A 22666-nucleotide genomic window follows, 5' to 3' on the forward strand; every position below is an offset into this window, starting at 1 on the left:
AGCTTTCTTCTGAGTTCACTCTTAAATTCCTTTATTGATTTTTTCCCCCTTTGGTTTTTTCAAGACAGGGTTTCTCTGTGTAGCCCTGGCTGTCCTGCAACTCACTCTGTAGACCAGGCTGGCCTTGAACTCACAGAGATCCACCTGCCTCTGCCTCCCAAGTGCTGGGATTAAAGGCGTGCGCCACCGCCGCCCGGCTAAATTCCTTTATTGAGATGAAGACCCCGCAGCAGCTGGCTGTTTTAGTCAGTTTGTTCCATGTTTTACAAAGAGAAAACTACACATGGGGAAGGGGTTGTGGATGGAGGTTTGTTTTAAATCCGCTCTGGGCGTGCCGGTCTCAGGAATGGAGTTCTGGTGGGCGCAGTGACATTAGGTCTCCTACAAGAATTTCTAGAGCGCTGCCTTGTCCCTATCACCACGTCAACACACTAAGATGACATCTCAGAGCCAGGAAGTGTCCAACCAAACCTTTGATCTAGGGCTCCTGGCCTCTTCAGCTGTGAGGAGCAAACTAGTTTTGAAGCTACCCAGTGTGTGGCCGTTTGGAACAGCAGCCCAAGTGGACCCAGCCAGAGGTTAAGTGATTTCCACACATCAGCAACCGAGGAACAAAGGTCTGAAGCCAGAGGCTGTCATCACTCAGTCCCCGGCCTTTACCCAAAGGCCAGGTAGATGCGAAGGGTTTCTGGAGGTGGGGAAGGAAAATTCTAAAAGTTTGTCTCTGGCAAGGAAAAGCAAGGCGGAGAGACCCTGAGGTGGAGATGAGGGCATCTAAGCCACGTGATACCCACTGAGTTTCAGGAGAGCCGAAGGCAGGGTGTGAAGGGGCTGGTAGGACCTGGGAACTTGGGGAAAGCAGCTGAGGTTTGTATCAGGCCGTGAGGAGAAGGGGGTGAGAGGTCATCGGGATAAACATGATGGGGGGGGGGGTGTCATCAAGTAGCAGATGAGGCCAGAGGCCATGGATTCCACGTAGACCTTGTCCTGAGTTAGGGAAACGGGATGAAGTTTAACCTAAAAGGAGTTGGGGGGGGGGGGGGCTGTAGGGTACAAAAGAGGATACACACAGCAAATGATGGAATTGGGAAAGGGGTGTTTTAGTATCCTGCCATACATGTAGCAAGCACAGTGGTAAGGACAAGCATGTAGCTGTGGCGTGTGACAGCTGAGGTCTGTTGACTGGCCCCCCTATCCCTCATTAAAAAGGGGCCCCTAGGCTTTCTAACAGAACTCATGGGTTTCCTTGGTTTAATAGTGGAGGCCCATAACTCTCCCCCAACTTCCTGTGCCTACAGCACTAGAACAGGGCTAGCCTAAACAAAACGCTCTGCAGGCGGGCTTCAAAAGCTTGGTATAAAACATTAACGCAAATCCCTCTTTCTCTCTCTTAATACTGAGTGCTTTTTGACGCATCTTGGATATGTTGGGCTAAATAAGATATATTTACAATTAATTCTACCTGTTGTTATTTTGTGTTCTATCAAATGCTTCAAATGAGACCCAAACTATATGGCTATTGGTAAACACTGGTCTTTAAGGCAACAATGGTATTAAATTCAGGCTGAAAGCACAAGGTCAGTGTGACCACTTAAGCAAGGAGCTTATGTGAACAGAACTCTGCTCTTCTGAGAGAGGGGGATAGAGCTGGGAGGGTTTGGTAGGAAATGGGAATGAAGGGCCAAAAGACATGGCCTGAATAAAGAGGTCCTCTTTGGGCTATGTGAGGATGGTATGACATGCCACTGAATGGGGCAAGAAAGGCCCCAAACATCTGAAGTAAATTCAAATGTCTAGAAGGTCCCAGTAACCACAAGGACTGACCCTGGGTCCACTTCTGACCCAAAATCCCCTTTGGTGTGCTGGCTGTGTACCAGGCTATTCACAACTAACTTCCTCCACCACCCCCCACCGCCCCACCCCCGCATCCCCCCATTCCCATGTGCTCTGCTTCCTCCACCCCACCCCCATTCCCCCATGCACTCTGCTTCCTCCACTGACCGGTCCTATCCACTAGCTTCCATCAGTCTCTCCCAGAACACTAATGCCAAACACATCCTGCCTCCCAAAGAGTTTGCCACCAGCCTAAAGACCTGAGTTTGGGTCTCAGAACCCACAGGGTGGAAGGAGCAAGCCCTGTTCCCTCAAACTGCCCTTCAACCTCTGCACGTGTGCCGTCCTATACCTCCCTATGAACACACCTCACGTACACACACAATTAAAAAATGTCTCCAGCCTCCGACTTCTGAGAGCTAGGGCTGACCCCCACCCCCATCCCCTGCAGGAGATGTCTGGTAGCAATTAGGAAGGCAGCAACACCAGCCAGCCAGTGTGGCCTGCAGTGGAGATCCTAACTCAACCTTGCCTGACGTTTGTTGTTGTTGTGTTATGTCTGTTTGTTTGTTTGTTTGAGTTAAGGCGCATCAAAACGTCTCTGGGCTTTACCTTCGTCGCTTTTTGGCCTCACAGTACTGACTTAATCTATAGTCTTGGCAGGTGGTATTAATGAGGTAATGGGAGCAGGGGGGCTTTGCTAACGGAGGGTCACAGAAAAGAAAGGGGCTGGGCTAGAGAAATGGCCCAGTGCTTCAGAGTCTGTTCTTAAAGAGGGACTGCATGTGGTTCCCACTCACTCAGCTCACAAGCACCTGGAACTCCAGCTCCAGGCGATCATGGCCACCGGGGCACTTGCACTCACATGCACATACCCACATCTCCATGCACAAACATTAATTAAACGCCATAAAAATAAGTTTAACAAGGAAGGAAGGGTACAGTTGGAATCTAGCTGTGGAAATGAGGGGGTGTGGAAGGAGGGAGTTGGGGTGCAGGACAAGGGGCTGCAGAGACGGCGCATGCGTTCTGTGTTCTGCTAAGAGGCTGACTTCCCCCGCTAGCAGAAAAGCACCCCACCCCCACTCCCAAGGGACAGTAAAGGCAGGACACAGCCTTTCCATCAGAGAACACATACCCAGCTTTGGGACTTTTCCTTCCGCTGAATAAAAAAAGGATGTTCTAGGGAAGACACCCCAGACAAAACCTGAATTCTGCTGTTAATGAACTGCTTGAGATTTTAAGACTATCCAGCACCAAAACCAAGATTTTACAGAGTGAAAAGTGATAATTCATCCCAGACTGGCTCTCCCTCCAAGCCCTCCCCCAACGTGGTGAAGAGTGGAGAATGTGGAATCCCAAGAATGGAGGCTGTAGGCAGGGCTTGTGCTCCTCCATTGTGCAGTGGGCTGGGATCACGGAGCCCCCAGAACTGCACTGAGGGCAGTTCACTGTGGCCCTTTCAATTGCTATCCCCATTTTATAGAGGAGGAAAACCGAGGCCTTGGAGGGGCACAGTTCAAAGTCTGCTCTTCGCAGCCAGAAGTGTTTCCTATGGAAGACTCTCTTTATACACACCTGGACATAATGAGTGACCTGCCATTTGCTTAAGCTAAAGCATCAAAGGATACATGGACCGGGACAGTAAAACCTTGTTTCGATTTATAAAATGTCCATTTATAGATCAACAACTACCTTTTTATCCATCCAGCCATTCATCACTTATCTACGTAAAGACATGCAGTTTTATAGAGATCCTATGTGAACAGTACTAAGTCTAGAACAGCACACTCCGAACTTTCCCATACCCCCACCCACCAGCTCTTCATAGTTTGGAATTTTCTCCATTATTTGAAATACTTGTTGTGAACTGATATGATCAGAAGGGTTCACCCTCGGGCCCCACCATTTGCATCCTTCCTGGTGTGACCCACCCTTTCACTTCCTGTCCACCCAGGCCACAAGGCATCCATCTACCTCGGATGCTTACTTTTTTATTGACAATGAAACCTTCTTCAAAGAGTGTCAGCATTCCGTGCCCAATCTGATAAAGGGCCGCCCTTTGGAATTTCCTTTCTCCTCCCCTGTAATGAACTACTTGGTACTTTCTGGGCTCATGGCATTGATTCTGGGGTGATAGTGTGGTGAAGATTTCAGGCAAACTTAGAGGCTGTGGAAACACAGCTTAAGTTACCTGAAGACTCACGGCTCACCTTCGGGATACAGTGGCCATCTGGAGATTAATTCAAGGCTGGCATTTCCACACCAGATTTTTCTTTCCTCAGAAGACAGGAGTGTGGACTTATGTAAAATCTGGTTTTTTAAATGTTGACTGAACTCTTTAAAATACTGCAAAGATCGAAATGCATTGCATGAGATTCTAAGGGAATTAATAAGAATAGTTTTAAAAATACTGTACAGGCAAAACAGACAGACGGCACCATGTGAGGTGGTGTCTGCAGCAAGACAGGCACAGTTCTAGCCTGACCTCCACCCTCTCTGCCATGAGCACAGCCTGTGCCTCACCTAGACATGGGCAGCCTCAGCCTCTGCCGGGTATCCGGTATCATCTCGACTCCACTAGGGTATCCTTCAGAGATCTGCCTCAGTAGCACATCTATTTAACTCCTAATCCCAACCTCAGTTAACCCTGCCTTTCCCAGGGTCCCTTAGAAACTCCTCATCTGCTCCAGTTTGTACTTCTCACACTCTGACTGCAGCTGTCTCCCTACATTGAAATCTTTCCGTTAGATCACACATTGGAAGAAAGAAAAACAGGATCTTGTTGCCAGTTATGACTTTGGGTGAGTCTGGGACATTGTGGCCATCTTCAGCCTTCTGTGTACCCCATAGTCTACAAGGCCTTGCATGCCTTGTAGACTCTCTTCTCGGGAGAATTCCCTCAACTGGAATTCTCCTCCTTTCTTAGTCTGTGACCCCTATCCAGCCCTGTGGACGGATTTACCTGTCAGCACCTGCTTTACCCCACACATCAGACATCGCTGGGCCCCTCCCTCTGCCTCTGCCCAACAGCACTTGTGAAGTCTGTCAGTCCCCATGAGAAGCTGGGTAACTCCGTCTCCAATTACTCATCTGTTCTGATAGATCGAGAACTCCTGGCCTAGTGGAGTGCCTAGTCCCGTGCCCGCGATCAGGCGACATTTACTGGCTGTTAGGAAGCAAGGAGGAGAGGGGCAAGAAGGAAAAGACACTGAGAGAAAGAAGAAAGAAAGAAAAAATGAAGCCACAGGCCACCTAGAAATGTGAGATCTGGGGTTCAGCAGTTAAGAGGAGACCCAAGTTTGGTTCCCCGTACCCCATGGTGACTCATAACAGCCTGTTACTCCACTTCAAGGGCATCCTACACCTCTTCTATCCCCCTTGGGCACTAGGCACACACATGGTACACACACACACACACACACACACACACACACACACATTCAAGCAAAATAATCACACACACATAACATATATATGTATGTTAAGAGAGCCAGCTACTAGGCTGAGATTAAAGCCACTGTACTATGCTGCAGGTGAAAACTCCCAGCCACTGTCCCTACTCCAGCAAGTTCTTCACCCCAGCATAGCAGGAAGCTCTTGGCTTCTGGGCCCAGGAACCAGCATTCACCCCCACGAACTCTTTTCTCCTGGTCTCAAGCTCTAGGGTCAGAGATCTTCCACCTCAGTCAGGCCCTGCTTGGGGAAGCCAGCTGCAGTTACGACTTGGTAGGCAAGAGCCTCCCAGCGGCTGATGAAAAGCGAGCCACAGAAGCTCAGAGCAGACCATGTTCATGAAGAACTGGGGCACATTCCTGATGCCCAGGCAGCTGTCTGTCCAGAGAGTGGGCCTTCCTGAGTCAGGACAAGTTGGGGACTCTCTCAGACACCCCAAGAAATGAGGCTTCATGGATCTAGAACAACTCAGAAAGCAACACTCTTGCCTTCCTTCCCTTTAACAAGCTGGTGGAGGGCCAGGCTACTCCTCTCCTGGACCCACTCTCTGACCTTGGCAGGAGACAGCCATCCTGGTCCCAGGGAACCACAGAGAAACTGGCCCTGCCTGTGTTCTCCCAAGCCCGCATGTCTCTCCAATCGTTGATCCCCGTGGATTCTCACCCTGCTATCAATGTGAAGGGAGACTGGTCTCCTCACCCCAGTCACCAGGGAGAAGCAGCCGGGAACTATACCAGAGAATTCAGAGAAAGGTGGCCAGCCTGCCTCACCCAGACTTCACCTCGGCAGCTAGGAGGAGGAGGAACAGGAGGAAGAAGAAGAGGAGGAGAAAAAGGAGGAAGAGGAGGAGGAAGAAGAAGAGGAAAAGGAGGAGCAAGAGGAGGAGAAAAATGAGGAGGAAGGGGAAGAGGAAGAATAAGAGGAAGAGGAGGAGGAAGAGCAGGAAGAAGAGAAGGAGGAAGAAAATGAGGAAAAGGAAGAGGAGGAGAAAAATGAGGAGGAAGGGGAAGAGGAAGAGGAGGAGGAAGAGCAGGAAGAAGAGGAGGAGGAAGAAGAGGAGGAAAAGGAAGAGGAGGAGAAAAATGAGGAGGAGGAAGGGGAGAAAGAAGAGGAGGAGGAGGAAGAGGAGGAGAAAAAAGAAGAGGAAGGGGAGGAGGAAGAAGGGGAGGAGGAAGAGGAGGGTCTATAACTCCAGCTCCTCCTCCCCGCCCGCTTTCCTCTTCCTTACTGACCACCAGAAGGACCACCTATAGGATAACTCTAAGAGAACCACTGAAACAGAGACAGGGTGGCTCATATGGTTGACGCTTCCTTCCCACAGTTATGATGCTGGAAGGCTGCAACCAGGGCGCCAGCCCGGACTAGCTCTGGCGAGGTCTGCTTCCAGTGCCCAGGCTGGAGACTGCTTGCTGTATGCCCACAAAGGATAAGAAATAAGAAAGCTCTCTGGGTCCTTTGATAAGGAGCAGTCTCCTGCACCCGGGCTCTACCCTCATGCTCTATCTGCCTTCCAGAAGCCTGGATCCTAATGCCGTCGCCCTGGGGGGTTGGATCTCAAAATGAACTAGGGAGACAAAAACACCCATATGGCTACATGAGACCATATTGAGAGTCGTGGGTAGGCCAGGTGTCCACAGGAGGTTCAGCTCAGCAAATCCTCAATGAAAACAGTGAGGTATGATTTCAAACCAACCTTACAGACAAGAAAATGGAGTTCAAAACCATTTTATAATCAGAATTTTAAAAAATTAAAAATGAGCCCCAAATGAAGAGGCCACATCTCTTAAACAGGTAAAATACTTTTTAAAAACCTAGAAAAAAACTGGGCGGTAGTAGCACATGCGTTTAATCCCAGCACCCGGGAGGCAAATGCAGGCAGATCTCTGTGAGTTCGAGGCCAGCCTGGTCTACAAAGCGAGTTTTAGGACAGCTAGGGCTGTTACACAGAGAAATCCTGTCTTGAAAAAACAAAACAAAACCACAAACATACAAACAAGCCTAGAAGAGCTCAGCATGATGGTGCACGCCTTTAATCTCAGCATTTGGGAGGCAGAGGCAAGCCCATCTCTGTGAGTTTGAGGCCAGCCTGGTCTACATAGTGAGTTCCAGACCAGCCAGGGCTACATAATGACACCCTACCTCAAATAAATAAATAAACACATAACCTAGTAGAATAGGGAACTCACTAACAATCTTGATGATTTGGAAAAGGTGAGGGAATAGCCAATTTTAATGGCTACATATGGGCCAAGCATCTTGGGTACCCTGCATAAATCTGTTACCCATTTTACAGGTAGGACCCTGACTAACAGAGGGAGTGCTCTGGCCTTCCACCCTTCTAGAACCACGCTGTGGTGCTCTAGCAGACTGCATCTGAACAATAGTTCTCTGAAAGGCACAGTAGTCCAAAGGAATGGTCCCAATGTGGGGAATGTCAGGCCTCAGCTCTGGCCGTGGGCGGAGCTCCTGGGCAGGAGCCTTTGGCACCACTGGGCATCATCCATGAGCCTAGCTAACACAGGACTCCATTCAGTGACTAGAAACGCTGAGAGGCGGGGTAAGGACACGGAAGAAGGTTAGGCCAGGAATGGCTAGCCTCGGGCCAGGGTAAAAGGGACATAAGTCTGTTTCTGTGGGGAAAAAAATGTGTTCCTTGAATGGCCCCCTATCCAAAATATCACTTCACTCTGCAGTATGGAAGACACACTGTCACCCCGGCAGGTAGGGCACGGAGCTGGAACCAGAGGCATGGTGCTCTACTCTAGGTCAGCCACTCAGTCCCTGTGCAACTCAGGCCTATACCTGCCCTCGCTGGTCCTCAGCACCCTCATGGGATGTGAAGAGGTAGTCTAGGCAACCAGGGAGGTTTATTGGAGTGCTGTGAGCCCAGGATGTGGATGGCAGCACTGCGGGACAAGAGAGGCAGGACTGCGTGGAGGGAGGAAGAAGCAGAGTTCAAAAAGAGGGAGAAAATGAGCCCTGGGTGATAGAGCCCTGACCAGGTGTCTGCCTCAGGGAAGGGAGGGTGCAGGTGTGTTCCAGCAATGAGCAAGAGCTCCGTCCAGAGGGGGGAAGGTCACCAGCTAGTCATGTGTATCTACTGGGAAGATGTTTTAGTGAGAAGGCTCCAGGTGAGGCTGAGCACCGGGACGGGGCGAGGAGATGGGAACACATGGTAATACTGACCAGGTTCTTCCCAGAGGCCACAGCAGCTGCCATGAGGCGTGCGGCCTGCTGCCACAGGCTAGGTTTGAGGGGCTCCCAGAAGCCCTTGTAACAGAGCCTGAGTGACTAGGGAGGAGGTAAACTGCCAGTCTAAGAAGAGAGTGGAGTTGCACACAGATGAAAGAAAGGCCTGGGAGCACTGGAGAGAAGTCATGGACGTGAGGAAGGAAGCATTTGTATTCCCGCCTCTCAGATGGTCAGAGGCAGGGGACAAAGGCAGAATTAGAACCCAGTCCTGCCCAACTCCAGGGCATCGGTACGTTTTGACTTGTCCTTATTCCCACAAAGCCTATGTGCTTTGTTTAAGGGTGAGGGAGGCAGGGGACAGCGTCTGAAAACAGAGAAAAGACTGAAAAGATAGAAAGTGAGCAGAGAGAGTGGACAGAGACAAGATGGCAGCTGGGTTTTCCAAGGGGATTTTCCTCTGGTTGCCTAAAGAGATTTTTTTTTTTTTAAAGCATAGGTTCCCAAAGTTAGCCTGCTCTGGGCTGAACTCCTGGGTCCCTCCACTTAATACCCAATGATGTTAAAACAAATATATTTAATCTCTTGGGACCTCATTGGGCTCACCAACATCATGTGAACGGTCACAGTTCTGTCTTGTTAGTTAGCTGGTCAAGACAAATGACTTTTATTTACGGTCTTGGTACGACGTGTCTGAAACACATTAACATCCCATAGAAGAGGGCAGAAAGTGGGCAGGGTGGTGATGCCTGGAGCCCAGCCCTCAGGAGGCTGAAACTGGGTAACTGAGTGTTTGAGGCCTGCCGGGGTTCCATAGAGAGACCCAGTCTCTAAATAAGTAAATAAAAACTAGCAAAAATCCAACCATTCCTCTAAGGCTGCTGGAGTGAGTCTCCCCTCTCCTGGCCCCTCACAGTCAACATCTGGCCACTGTCCTGCCTCTCCATGCTGCCCCTTCATTCCATCCATTCCAGGATCACTTCCAAGATGCTTCTCCCTTCCAAGATGTCTTCCTGGGGCTGGAGAGTACCTTTGATCAAGCAGGTTGTTAGTTCCTCTGCACAAAATCTTTAAGGCTCAGACAGACAGCCATCCAGTGGTTGACCGTTTCAATGGCCTGGCTTGCCTGACATCAGCAGAGCCATCTCAGCAGGGCCTGGTGGGTCTGCGGGCTGCCAGGAATGACCTAACAGGTTTCCTGTGTGTCCTGCGTTTTGTAAGTTAACTTCGGGATGTGCATCAAAGCCTTCTACCCAAACCACAAACCGAGCCTTTGAGAAGTTGCCAACTATCAAGTGGAATTTACTACCACTGAGCACTGCCTCCCACTAACTAGAGAGAGATAGACGAGTCTGTGAAAGGTCAGGGTGGGAAGCTGCAAATGACACAGTGTACTGACTTCCTGTCAGGACTCCTAACTGCTCCTTTACCCCTGTGCTGAAGCCTAGGGACCCTTTCTCAGGATGTTTTAAAATGCATAAAAGAAAAGACATATAACTCCACTACAAAGAAAACCAGTATAAGTAAAATATGATTATTACAATTTGAAAAACCAAGTGTATAATGCAGCAATATGTGTTGTACTTTATTAACACATTAAATTACCCGTTTTAGAAGCTGGTATAGTAACTACTGGCATCTCAACACAACCCACATAAGTAATATTTCAAGGTATCTGTAGCAACTAAAATGCAATATGAAGCAATCTATTATTTTGATTATGACACGATTACTCTACACAAACTGTGGTTTGTTGCCAACACTGACAACTGAAATCAAAACGTCAAGCAAAGATGTCCCCCCCCCATCCCGCCCCCCAAGTTCACAGATTCCTCTTAAATTCTGTCAAGAGGAGTTTGGGGTTGTTGACCCTGGTTAAACATCCACGTTCCAGCCTACTCTTAACTTTCTTGAAGACCCTTCACTGCGCTCTTTCTACCCCAAAGGCCCAGTTCTACAGATACAACCTTCCTCGGCTCTCCCGTGCCCAGGCTGCCTGACCCCTGCCAGGTCCCAGGAAAGAGAAGTCCTCGGTTCCCAGGAAGAAGGATCAGTGACTGGGTCCATCTCTGAAGCTCAGGGAAGGAGAGGCCAGGGCTGGGGTGCACAGTGCTGGACTGAGCCCATGGTGGGCCCCTCATCACAGCACCACCCGGCTCAAGCCGAGGCTTAGATGGCAACACTGCTGTGCCTCGCTGCTCTCTTCCTCTCTTCCTCTCTCCGGCTTACCGGTGTCTCTGCCTTCCGAGTGAGAAGAGCCCTACCTCAGTGTACTCAGCGCTGATGGAGGAGGCTGAAGATGTGTAACCCTGGGCATTCTGCCCGGCTCACAGGCACTGGTAACTGGTAAAGCCGTTTGCCCTCTCTTCCCCTCCACACCCCCACAGGTGGGTCATGACTTTCAATATTTATTTATTGAAAGATCATATGACTGTAATATGAAAATAATGTGTTAAAAATCCAAACACTAGCAAGGCAAAGGCACCTGCCATCAATCTTGACGAGCTAAGTTTAGGATCTAGGAGCAACACCGTAGGAGGAGAGAGCATGCCATGGTACCAGAGAACACACACACACACACACACACACACACACACACACACTCACTAAATGAATCAATTAAAATGGGAACAATAAAATTAATGAAAACTAAATAAAAATTAATTAATTAAAACTAAATAAAGTCAATTAAAAGTCAAACAAAATGATAAAATTTCATTAACAATGATAAAATGCCCTTCCTCTGCAATGATAAAATGCTCTCCCTCCACATATACTCAACATCATAACTGGTAAATGTAGACCTGATCAAACTATCTAGTCAGCTGCCACCCAGTTGGAAACTGCATCTAACTTTCTCCCAAGATTGGGGGGTGCTACATCCTCCAGGGTAGAACAGGCATTTGGAAACTCGAGAGCCCCTGCCAGTGTCCTGTGAGGAACAGTGGATGCTTTCACTCAGAGCTGTTGCTGACATACGGCCATGAGAGGGAAGCAGCACCAGGGGCTACTCTTCATCTTTAGGGAACAAATTCTCCTCTTCATCTTTAGGGAACAAATTCTCCCCATGCTGCATCTCTCTGCCCCCATGTCACTTGGTGTCAGAGCCCCAGACCACAAATACATACCAGAGGAAACTCAGCAGACATAAAGACACACACATACATTTGTGCACACACACACACTCACATGTTCACACACACGTATATGCAGCACTCACAATACACTTACACACTCCCATATATAATTGGTAGCCAACGAGTTTTATCTATTCTAGGAAAAAAAAATGAGGAGGGAGCCTCAATTTTTGTTCTTCTTCACATTGCCTATGGCCCCAGAAAGTTCTTTGTGGGCCAGGAGCAGGCAAGACATTGGGGTGGGTGCTCCTGGGGGGAAATCTAGTGGGTACTTCTTCCTTGAAGCAGGAATATGTTTCTCTAGGATCAATGAATTACAGCTGTCTGAGTATCACATGGCCCACCTACTTGAAATCCTGGGACCACATTTCCTTTATTGGGAAATGTGACAGGTCTATTTTTAGACAAGGGCCCTTCTTCCCTTTCATCTCTAGAGACCAGAAGTCATTTCCAGCAAGACCTAGCAAAAGCCTTTTAGTCCAACCTTCATCTGGGAGATTAGCGTTCTGAGACACAGAGAAGTTAGGCTAGCTGTAAATCACTCGGCGAGTCCAGGCTCCCATTCCAGACTCCTTGGCCCTCAAGCCTCCTCCCAGGCGCTCTACCCCAAGAAGAGCACAGAGTGGTTCTCTGCCTGAGCTCAGGGCTAGAAAGCTCTGTCCAATCGCATCGTTACTTCCAAGATCCCAAGCACAGCAGCGAACTTTCTGCCCTCTCTTTCCTCATCTGTGCACTGGAGATTTTGAACAAGCAACCCAAGCATGGCGGTAAGGACTGAGCGTGCCCGGCCAGACACACATTTGCACTATTCCTATATCTTGCTGCTCCTGTTTCACACCCAGAATTGAGTGCATCTGCAACAGCTGTACCAGCATGGTCTCCCAAATATAGGAGAGAAAGGGCTATCATCATCAAATCCATTCGCCACAAAGAGAGTCCAGGCCCCCTTGAGACAATAGAAGAGGCACAAAGTCAGTTTTCCTAGGTCTTATTCTCCGTTTCCATGTAGTGCTGGGAATAAACCACTAGGCTAGCCAGCCCTGAGATCTGAGTTTTGTAAGTCAGCATATTTTTGGATCCAGAAGCCCTAACTATCTATCCCATACCCCCTTAGGTATGAAGCAGTGAAGTTACCTCTTCCTCTTGGCTAGAGAGCAGAACCACGTGCCCTGGCACACATTCTTAAGAGACTGGAACCAGCACAGTGCCAGGTACATCTGAGAGGCAGGATGCGGTTTTGTTGACTGAATTAAACAAGTGAAGATGCACACGGCAATGGGAAAGCCTGAAGCAGGTGTCCTGCTGCAAAATGTATGGGGTGGCAGGCCAGACTCCAGCAGCAGCGAGCAAGCACTCCATCACCATCTTAGCCGGCTCTGTGGGGAAGAAGCCTTTGACAAGGCCAATAGCTGAGCCTCAGTCTGGCCCATGAGATCCAATCCAGGGCTCAGAAGATACCTGAAGTCCGTGTGCTCCTCCTCCAATGGAAACAGTTTCATTAACAAATGATGTGGGCCAGGGGAGGCGAACAGGACAGGGAGATGGCTCATCTGTCTTCTTAATTGTCAACTCTGCCCCTAATAAGCTTTTTCTCCCTGTTCCACCTTAGGCTGATGCTGAACTAAGACAAACCAAGATATCCATCTTGTAGTCATGAACAGTGGCCTTCACAAAATGCCAGGGATGAAACGAGGTTGCTGTGTGGCTCGGAGAGGCTGAGTACCAATACCAGGAGGAGCCTTAACCCATTATAGTCAGTAGCTTGAAATCTTTGCTCTTAACTAGCTGTGGGAGCTCAGCAGTTACTGCACCTCTGTTTTCTGGAAAATTACAGCCCAAAGTTTGGTAAATGAGGTGAACCATGTGAGAACAATATGCGTGATACTGTAAAGTTACATGCATGAGAGAAAAGCATCCATACTTTTCACCATATTCTCAAAGATAAAGGCATGTTACCCCTCCCCATTAAAAAGCTAAGAAATACTGAATGATTTCCATCCAAAAATAATCTGTTGAGCACTTCCTATGTGTCATTGCTCTGTACCAGGCACTTGAGACTCAAATATGATAGGAGAGTCCTGCTTACGGGGTACTCAGCGCCACTGATGCTCAGCACTACAGGAACATGTCCCAAGGCCATTGGAAACAAAGAAAAGGCAGCATTTAACTCTATGTTAAACTTCTATGGAGAAGTTTAAGCTTGGTGTTGAAGTTGACGGCCGTACATGCATTCACTGGGTAAGTAAGTAGAGAGTATTGTAGACAGGACGCCGGGGCAAAGGCAACGTGAGGTCTAGGAACTGCCTCAGTTGTAATCTGGAGTGGAACACAGCAGTTGTAGAAGGCAGAAATGAGGCTCGAGAGGTTGGCAGGGGCAGGGCAGGTAATGTGGTGAGGGCACCCACACACACACACACACACACACACACACACACACACACACACACAAACCCTTCCCCTCCCGTAACATGGGTCTAATTGCACAGGACTGGATGAGCCACCACCACTTCCAGCATATTTTTCCTTGAGTGCTGAGCAAAGGCTTTTGCCAGCTGTGAGTTGAGCGTAGCAGCAGGAAACAGCATGGGAAAGACCCGTTACTCCTGACCCCACGGGTTTTTAAACAAAGGTGTACGTAGAAAGCTCCTGTCAAACTGATGTTTTTCCCTGTAAACTTGACCTAGCCAGGGACTTCTAATAGTCCAACATCATGGCTGAGAAAGGAAGACACGGATTAGCCCAGTCAGTGGAATGCAGGGCTAAGGGGCATGTCCATGGGGTCCTTGGTCCTCACCCAGCAAACAAAGGCTTCCAGTTCCTGTACAGAGCTCTGCTGCTGAGCAGGGCCCTCTCACAGGCTGCTTCTGTCTGAAAGTCTTTCTACCCCCTAACCAGTCAGCCTTCAGTCTTCAGACTGACACTCAACCCATCACCAGTTCTCAGGGCACCCAAGTTTAGAATCGAAGAACCCAGCTATGCAGAATTCTACGCCCAATCGATGTGATTCACGGCCATCATGGTCACTGGACTGCAAGCTCCTTGAGACTAGTGTACAGTTCTGTTTACTTTTGTATCTGAAAACCTTGCCTGATGCCTGGTTCTGAACTTTTGTGCTTTTGATCTGGACCTTGCATCGTTCCCACAACTCATTGTCCCTGGGACACATTATGGCGCCCTGAGGTAGGAGGCTGTACTTGAAAGGCAATGTCAGAGTGGACTTCTGCTTCCGTGGGTGGGTAGCCACATGCTTTTCTATGCCCAGTCGTGAGAGGCTAAGGAACCCTATTTGGTTTACTCAGGTAAAAAAATCTTTTGGGATTGCACTTTAAACTAGAGATGCCTTCTCTCCTGGCTGCAGGAGATCCTGCCACGGCCCTCTTCGGTGTGCAGGACTTTGCACAAGCCTCAGAGGTCATCCTTGAAATGGAACAGCCTCTCTCGCCTGGAAAATGCCCATCCTACAAGTCTGCTTCCCAGGGTAGTTGGGAAGTACTAGACTGTGGATTCCTGCAGCCCAGGCTAGTGCATGAGGCGAGAGTAGGTTCTGGCCAGGTGTAGAACACGTGGACTTTCCAGCTCCCGTCTGTAATTGGCCAGTCTGCAGCGACAAAGTACTAGGGTCAAAGATTTGACCTTAAAGGAAATGGGAAGGGGAGGTGAGCTAACCAGGGGGCACGCGGACTTAACAAAGTATCCTCAGCCAGCACCTAGCACAGGGATCCAGGGCCGCCCTCCTCCCTCTGCCCAAGGTCGCATCCCATCGTAGCTCTAGAAACTTCAGCCAGGAGCAGAGAGGTGCGGACTGGGAACCAGGCGCGATGTTTTGCAAAAGGAAAGAGACTCGGGGTTTTGCAGGTAGTCCCGGAAGCCAGCGGGGAGGCGCCCCCATGTCCCGCAAGCTGCATCCAGGTCCGCAGCGTCCCTCTGAGGACAGCTGCGAGGGTCTGCACCATGAGTCTCAAGGACGACACGGTTCCCCTTTTACCGTCGCCCCAGTCCCCAGAGCTGAAAAGAGAGAGCGGCTCCCCTCCAGCACAGTCACCGACCCTCCGGACGCCCGGCTCGGGCTGCCGCAGCCTCTGCGGGGACGCGGCGCTAGCAGGGGTCGCAGAGGGCGACCGGCGCAACCTGGGTCGCGCAGGGCGGGTGCCTGGGGCCAGAGGGCGCCAGGCCACTTACCTTGGAGAGCCGCTAGGTTCTGGTTGGAAGTGATCACCGGGCCGGAGCAGCGCGGGCGCCCACCCGGCTTCGGGGTGCACGCAGCTGCGGCTGCACGGTCTTCTGTAGCACGATCCTCCCTCCTCTGCACCGTCCGCGTCCTGGCACGCACCGCGCGCCGCCGCACCCTGCCGTCCGGGGCGCGCACACCCTCCGGTCGCCCTCTGGCCGGCGGGCTGGGCCTGGAGCAGGGGAGCACTCCCTGCGGGCACACCCACCGCGCCAGCTGCGGGACTGGGAGCGCGGGAGCCCGATCCCCGCTGCCGCCACCCGAGTCCCCGCCTTCCTGACGCGGCGCGGGCTTTAGTGTGTGGGAAGGGGCAGAACTGCGACACCGAGGGGAGGGTCTTAGCCTTGGACAGAGTTAAGGAGAAAAACTTTTTGAAAAGAAACCAGAAAAAGTCCTAGCCTGCATAAGGTGCTTTTCAGATTTCCCCAGGACCCTGTGAGATTCTCTAAGTTTGTCTAGACTCTGAAGTCTAGACGTTTCTGTCCCCACAATGATGGAGAATCAGTATCAGACAGGGTAATAATGTCAAGTCAGGACTCGAACCAAGGCCTGACAACTGAGATTCTGTGAGTAGTGAGGTCCTAGCAGGGGTGTGAGATTGTGAGGGTCATCCATGCGGGGGAACTTAGATGTTCCCTAAGCCATTTTCTTTTCAATTTCCTTCCAAATCAATGCCGCAGTCCCACTAAAAATCCTCAGTCTCTCGTCATACACCCCTCTCCGCGGCAGCTTCGTGTCATTTCAAAGTCACTAACCTTGAATGGACAGGTATCTAAGGACCACTTCGGGCACCAATCCGGAAAGAGAAGTGGGGTGGCTTCTCCTACCCATTACAGAGCGGACCAGCAGAAGAGAGGGGAGACGGCCGCCCGCAGACCTCCAGAGCCCAGTTGTGACTCACCTGACCCACCTTCCTAGTACCCATGCCCAGCACACAGCCAAAGGAGTTTTCTTTTTGACATTGTGACCCAGTTGGGATAGATAATTTGAATCAAGGGACGTTTAATTTCCGTTTTGACAGAAACGTTATTAGGATGACTTCATTTCCACGAAGCTTGCAGGATAGCAGTAATATATGGGAGTGGACACGTGACCTCAGTGCTGGGACCCAAAAAGGAGTTGGGGGCGGGGCTGTAGCCCAAGGGAGAAGAGCCTCGGACTCATCATCGTCATCGAAGGCGTGGTTAGTTTTTAATTATCCTGTGAAAGGTGCTAATATGAATGGAGCGTCTCATTTTCCCAGAGAAGCCAGAAACCTAGGTACTTCAAGTAAGGTCTCTCAGTTTTTTGACCACTCGTTTTTTGTTTGTTTGTTTGTTTTTGTTTTTAATTATTATTTTATTTTTCTTTATTAAGAAATTTTCTACTCACTCCTCACGCTATCCACAGACACCCCCCCACCCCCCCCCCCCCCCCCCCCACACACACACACTCGTTTTTAAAATGCTAAGCCTGGGCTGAAGAGATGGGCTAGCAGTTAGAAGCACGTGCTGTTCTTGCAGAAGACCCAGGTTGTTTCCCAGCATTGGTTAACAGCTCACAACTGGCAACTCTAGCTTCAGGGTACCCTATCCCTCTTTTGGCCTCCTGGTGCATCAGGCACGTGCGTACACGGAACACATGCATACGATACAAGTAAAATATTCATACATATGAAATAAAAATAATAAATTTATTTTAAAGTGCGAAGCCTCATCCCTATAATCAGGACTTTAAGTTCCTGAACTTGTGCTTTTTAAGGTTTTGTTTGGCATCTCTCCATCTTCGTGAGACAGACCCAGTACAGATCACTTTTTGCTTTTGGGTGGGGGGTGGGACAAGAATTGAGACAGGGTTTGTCTGTGTAGCCCTGACTGTCCTGGAACTCACTCTATAGACCAGGCTGGCCTCAAACTCACAGAGATTCACCTGCCTCTCCTTGTGAGGGAACACAGGTCTGCCTCAGATGTGTTCCACGACTAGCTCAAGGTCATACAAGCTACGTGGCTGAGCTGGAACAGAACCCCAGGCATTCTAAGTCTCCGTCTTAGAACCCTTCTGCACTCTCAGATACCTCGAAGAATTTGTTCCTTGATTTCTGGGCATTGTGAGCCTAATTAGGCATGGGGCTGGCACTGGGGTGTGGAGGCACAGCACCTTTCCTGCGAAGATGGAGGGCTGTGCCAGACTGCTGTCCTAGAAAGCAGCTCGGCCTGATGACTCAGAGGTGGAACTGTGTCTCTAGGGTAGAGCTGAGTCAGAGCAGCCACGGTCTGAACTGGAGCAGCCCGGGTGTCTGAGACCCAGACCAAGGCATCAAGAAAAGGGGGAAAATACACTAAACAAACACACTCACCATGGACCTCCCCAACCCCCTCCCTGTGCCACACAGGAGCCACAGGCACAGAAAAGAAGCCTGAGCTAGAACATTAGCTATTTCCTGTCATGGTAGGAAAGCAACTGAGTCAGACTAGCAAATGGACCCTTGCAGGGTCCTAGGAGGAAGAGACCTCTCCAGGGCAAGCTAACCGGGCCTCTCAGACAGTGAGCGTTCCTGCTGACAGCTGATTTAGGATGACTGGGCACAGCTCTGCTGCAGCCTGGGCCTTGCTGCAATCAGGACCCAGTGCGGGGGGTGGGGGTGGGGGTGGGGGTGGTGGGGGGGGTGGGGGGGGTGGGGTGGTGGGGGGGGTGGGGGGGGTGGGGGGGTGGGGTGGTGCGCACCCTCCCTTCCTGACTCCCTCCGTGCTGGGAAGTGGAGTGCAGGAAGATCAGTGTGTATTCTTGTCTGCCCTGTGCCAGACATTGTGATGGGCATATCATTTTCCTTACCTGTCTCACTTGGAATCCTCACCATAGCTACGAGATGGCTGTCATTCTCTTGCTGGAGGCAACAGGCAGAAGCAGGAGGTCGGGTTCAAACTTGGGTCTTGGTGACCAGAATACTGACTTTTCCAAAACTGAAGGCCTGGTTTCCAAACACTCAGGTCTCGCTCCAAGAGAGGACTGCACAGCTGTAAGCAGCGTGGGTTAGCAGACGGCATCCACATACGGTAACTCCTGCAGTCACCGGGGTGCTAGCAACAGTTACGAAAGATCTCTCAGAGGGGTGGATTCTGCACATACAGACTGTCAGTCAATTCTCATTCTTCTCTCTGATTCTGTAAACCCCGCACATAGACCGAAATAATGAATAATGAATCATTGATCTTAGAGGAAATGCAAAGACAGACAGGCTCCTGGGAGCCTCTGGTCACATTTTCATCAATCCACCAATATCTGCAGTAATCCCCCCTTATCCACGAGAGATGCGTTCCAAGACCCTCTTGTGGATGCCTTGGATAGTACGGAATCCTACAGATATTATGTTTTTTCCTGTTTCTACATGTCTCCAGTCAAGTTTAATGTATATGCCAGGCACCAAATGAACATTAATAATAAAATAGAAGAGCCATAACGACAGAATGAACACTGTGTGAATTCAGTTTCTCCCTCTCTCAAAACATCTTAGTGTACTCTACTCACCCTATACAGGATGATGTGAGACAAAGTGGGGTGAGTGGTCTAAGTGTGGTGAAGTTTGTCCTCTCACATAAACACTGGAGAGCTGATCTGATGACCACAATGGCTACTAAGGACTGGGGAAGGGCGACAGTGTGGATATGCTAGACACTGGGACTATTCTCATGCAGAGCAGGACGGCTCCGTCAGCACACCGAGTCCTCAGGCAATTCAGAATAACACTCAATTTAAAACTGATAAATTGTTTATTTCTGGCATTTCCCATTTAGTATTTTTGGGCTGTGGCTGATAAAAGCTAGTTGAAGCTTCAGAAAGCAAAGCCAAGGAGGAATACTGTATACTTGTTTTACATGACTTTCTGTCGAAGGATCCCTTTTTCAATGTTCGTTGTTGACTTGTTAACATTGCACTAGAGGCTGGAAAGCGCTAGAACTCACACCCAAGCACAGCTTATCTACTACATGCTTTCTTCACATGTATATCGCAGCCTTCCTGGGCTCAGGAGCACTAGACAGCACTTGACCACTCAAAAGTAGTCTGGGGACTATTTTAAAAAAGCAGCAGCAGCAACAACAAAACCCCCGAGGGTTTGAAATCTTGGGCTTTAGGCAAGCCAGGAGCAGAGTACGAGAGACGGAGCAAGAATCAGGGTGCTGCTGACCTGTTTAACTCAGCTGGGAACAAGTACGCCTGAGAACTCAAAATCCCACATCCACAAGCGACTGTGAAAGCCTCTGGGTCAGGAATGAAACCCACGCAAGTAAAATTCCACAAGTAGGCATGCTTGAGAAGAAGTCTGCAGATAAAGAGTACACACTGTATGTTTCATGTGTGCACACATGCTTTCCAACTTACAAGCAATCATCAAACAAAGTACGCCGGGCGGTGGTGGCGCACGCCTTTAATCCCAGCACTCGGGAGGCAGAGCCAGGCGGATCTCTGTGAGTTCGAGGCCAGCCTGGGCTACCAAGTGAGTCCCAGGAAAGGCGCAAAGCTACACAGAGAGACCCTGTCTCGAAAAACCAAAAAAAAAAAAAAAAAAAAAAAAAAAAAAAACAAAAAAAACAAAGTACAATCCACACAGCCAATGAAGTCTCTCAGGAAACTACTGCTGCTATTTGCCTAGTTCTTGTATCAGAGCTGTCGGCCCCAACACACCACCGAAGAAGTGGGAGTCTAGCATGATTGTTGGCTGACATTTTTGTTTATGTTAGGAGATATTATGAAGGTAAAACAGCAAAGATGTGTGCCGGGAACTGGGCTCGATCTTTGGTGGCGTAGATGATTTCTCTGTGAGTCAGAAAACCGTCTTCAGATACTGAAAGCACATCCCGAATGTGCTGTGCTAGTTGTAATGTAACAGCTCCAACCGTGATGCATTTCCAAGTTTCATCTGCCTGATTAAACTTCCTCCTTTACATCCTTGGGTCTGGAACGCTGTTGAAGTTTTATGTCAACATAAAATTTCATTTCCTTAGGATAAATATGCAGGAGCAAGAGCCACGTCACATGACCCAGCCCTGCTTAACTTTAGAAGAAACTTTCAAACCGTCTTCCGCCATCACTCCCAAAGCACAAGTGATCGATCACTTCTCTCTTACCCTTGCCGGCCCTTGGATTTGTATTTCCCTAGTGGCTAATGACCCTGAACCTCTCTAGTCATGTGCTCACTTGCCATCAGCATTATCCTTTTGCTTGTCTTGAAACATTGTCTCATGTATCCCAGGCTGGCCTCAGACTAGCTTTGTAGCTGAAGATAACCTCAAAATTTCTAGTTTTGCCTTGACCTCTTGAGTGCGGGGATTGACAGGCATGTTCCACCAAGCCCAGTTTATGAATGCTGGGGACATTGGGCATGCTACTGACTGAACCACATCCCCAGACTTATATTTGCCTTTAATATATCTTATTTAATTTTAAGTTTGTGTAATTTCATTTTTAATAATAGTTAGGTGTAACTTTGACTCATAAATTTCCTGAAAATTTAATAATCCGTTATTGAGCCAGAAGAGGCTGAATTCAGCACAGCATCACCCAGCTGGGTTTGTAATTCAAGCTCCTCTCCTTAGGACAAGTTCTAAGCAATGGCTGAACAAAGGGGGTGGGGAGATGGGTGTTGGCCATCCTCTCCCAGAGCCTCCCCTCAGGGGCAGGTGGAGACTTTGCAGGTTCAGACATTCTCTCTCTCCCTGCTCCTTTTCTGTCACCTCTAACAATCAGCACGTGTTTCCTGGAGAGCCTTTAGCTCTTGTAACTTAAATCAACCCATATTTTGAAATCTATGTTCTATCACATGGCATTACTTCTCTTCCATCTTGCTCTTCCTGTCTCCTCTCCATGTCTAGTTGGCAACTCTGCCTTTTTTCTTCCCAGAGTCCTCTCTGTCTCTGGAAGTCCCACCTAACCTCTTCCTGCCTGACTATTGGCCATTCAGCTCTTTATTAAACCAATCAGAAGGCACCTTGGTAAACACACATCTTCACAGTGTAAACACATATTCCCCAACATATATGTATACATGGGTTTGAGGCCAGCCTGGGATACATGAAACTTTGAAGAAGGAGGAGGAGGAGGAAGGAAGGAAGGAAGGAAGGAAGGAAGGAAGGAAGGGAGGAAGGAAGGAAGGAAGGAAAGAGAGTGAGTGAGCTGGAAGAGGCCTTAGAGAAATGAGTACATGTATGTATATGTATACCACGGGGCATAATCACGAATGGATTCAGCTGTACTATTCCTAATTTCCCTAAACTGAGAGTTATTTAAGCTATTCATTGTAAGATGGACAAATCAGCTGGGTTTAGTTGATTAAAATGACTGCACAGCAGTGGAAATGAACTAATACTATAAACAACATAGGTAATTCTCACAAAAATAAACAATAAGCAGCAATTACAGAGAATATAGATTAGTGAATCCATTGATTTAGCATTCGGACACATGGAACTCCTCAACAGTGTTTGAAATGAGACTACTAGTTACCTCTGGGAAGCAGGGGGCACAAGGGGCTTGGGGGTGGCAGTATCCTATTTCTGTAACGTGACTGTTAGAGACAAGATGTTAGTTTGTGAAAACACATTGACTTATGTCTTATTGTTTGTGCATTTCTCCTCTGTGTGGTATAGATCAATACATAAAATTGCATTTAAAATTAACCAAATACATTTCAATATTAAAGACTACTCTCTGCTGCCCAGAAAACTAGAAATTCTGGCCACCTTCTCATTTATAGTGGTCTACACATGGTCTACTGGAAAACTGTTCGGGTGGGTTTTGGCAATCATTGTAAAGAAGTTATGTTTAGCCAGGCGGTGGTGGCGCACACCTT

Source organism: Peromyscus eremicus, chromosome 2 (genome assembly GCF_949786415.1).
Source record: "Peromyscus eremicus chromosome 2, PerEre_H2_v1, whole genome shotgun sequence".
NCBI lineage: Eukaryota > Metazoa > Chordata > Mammalia > Rodentia > Cricetidae > Peromyscus > Peromyscus eremicus.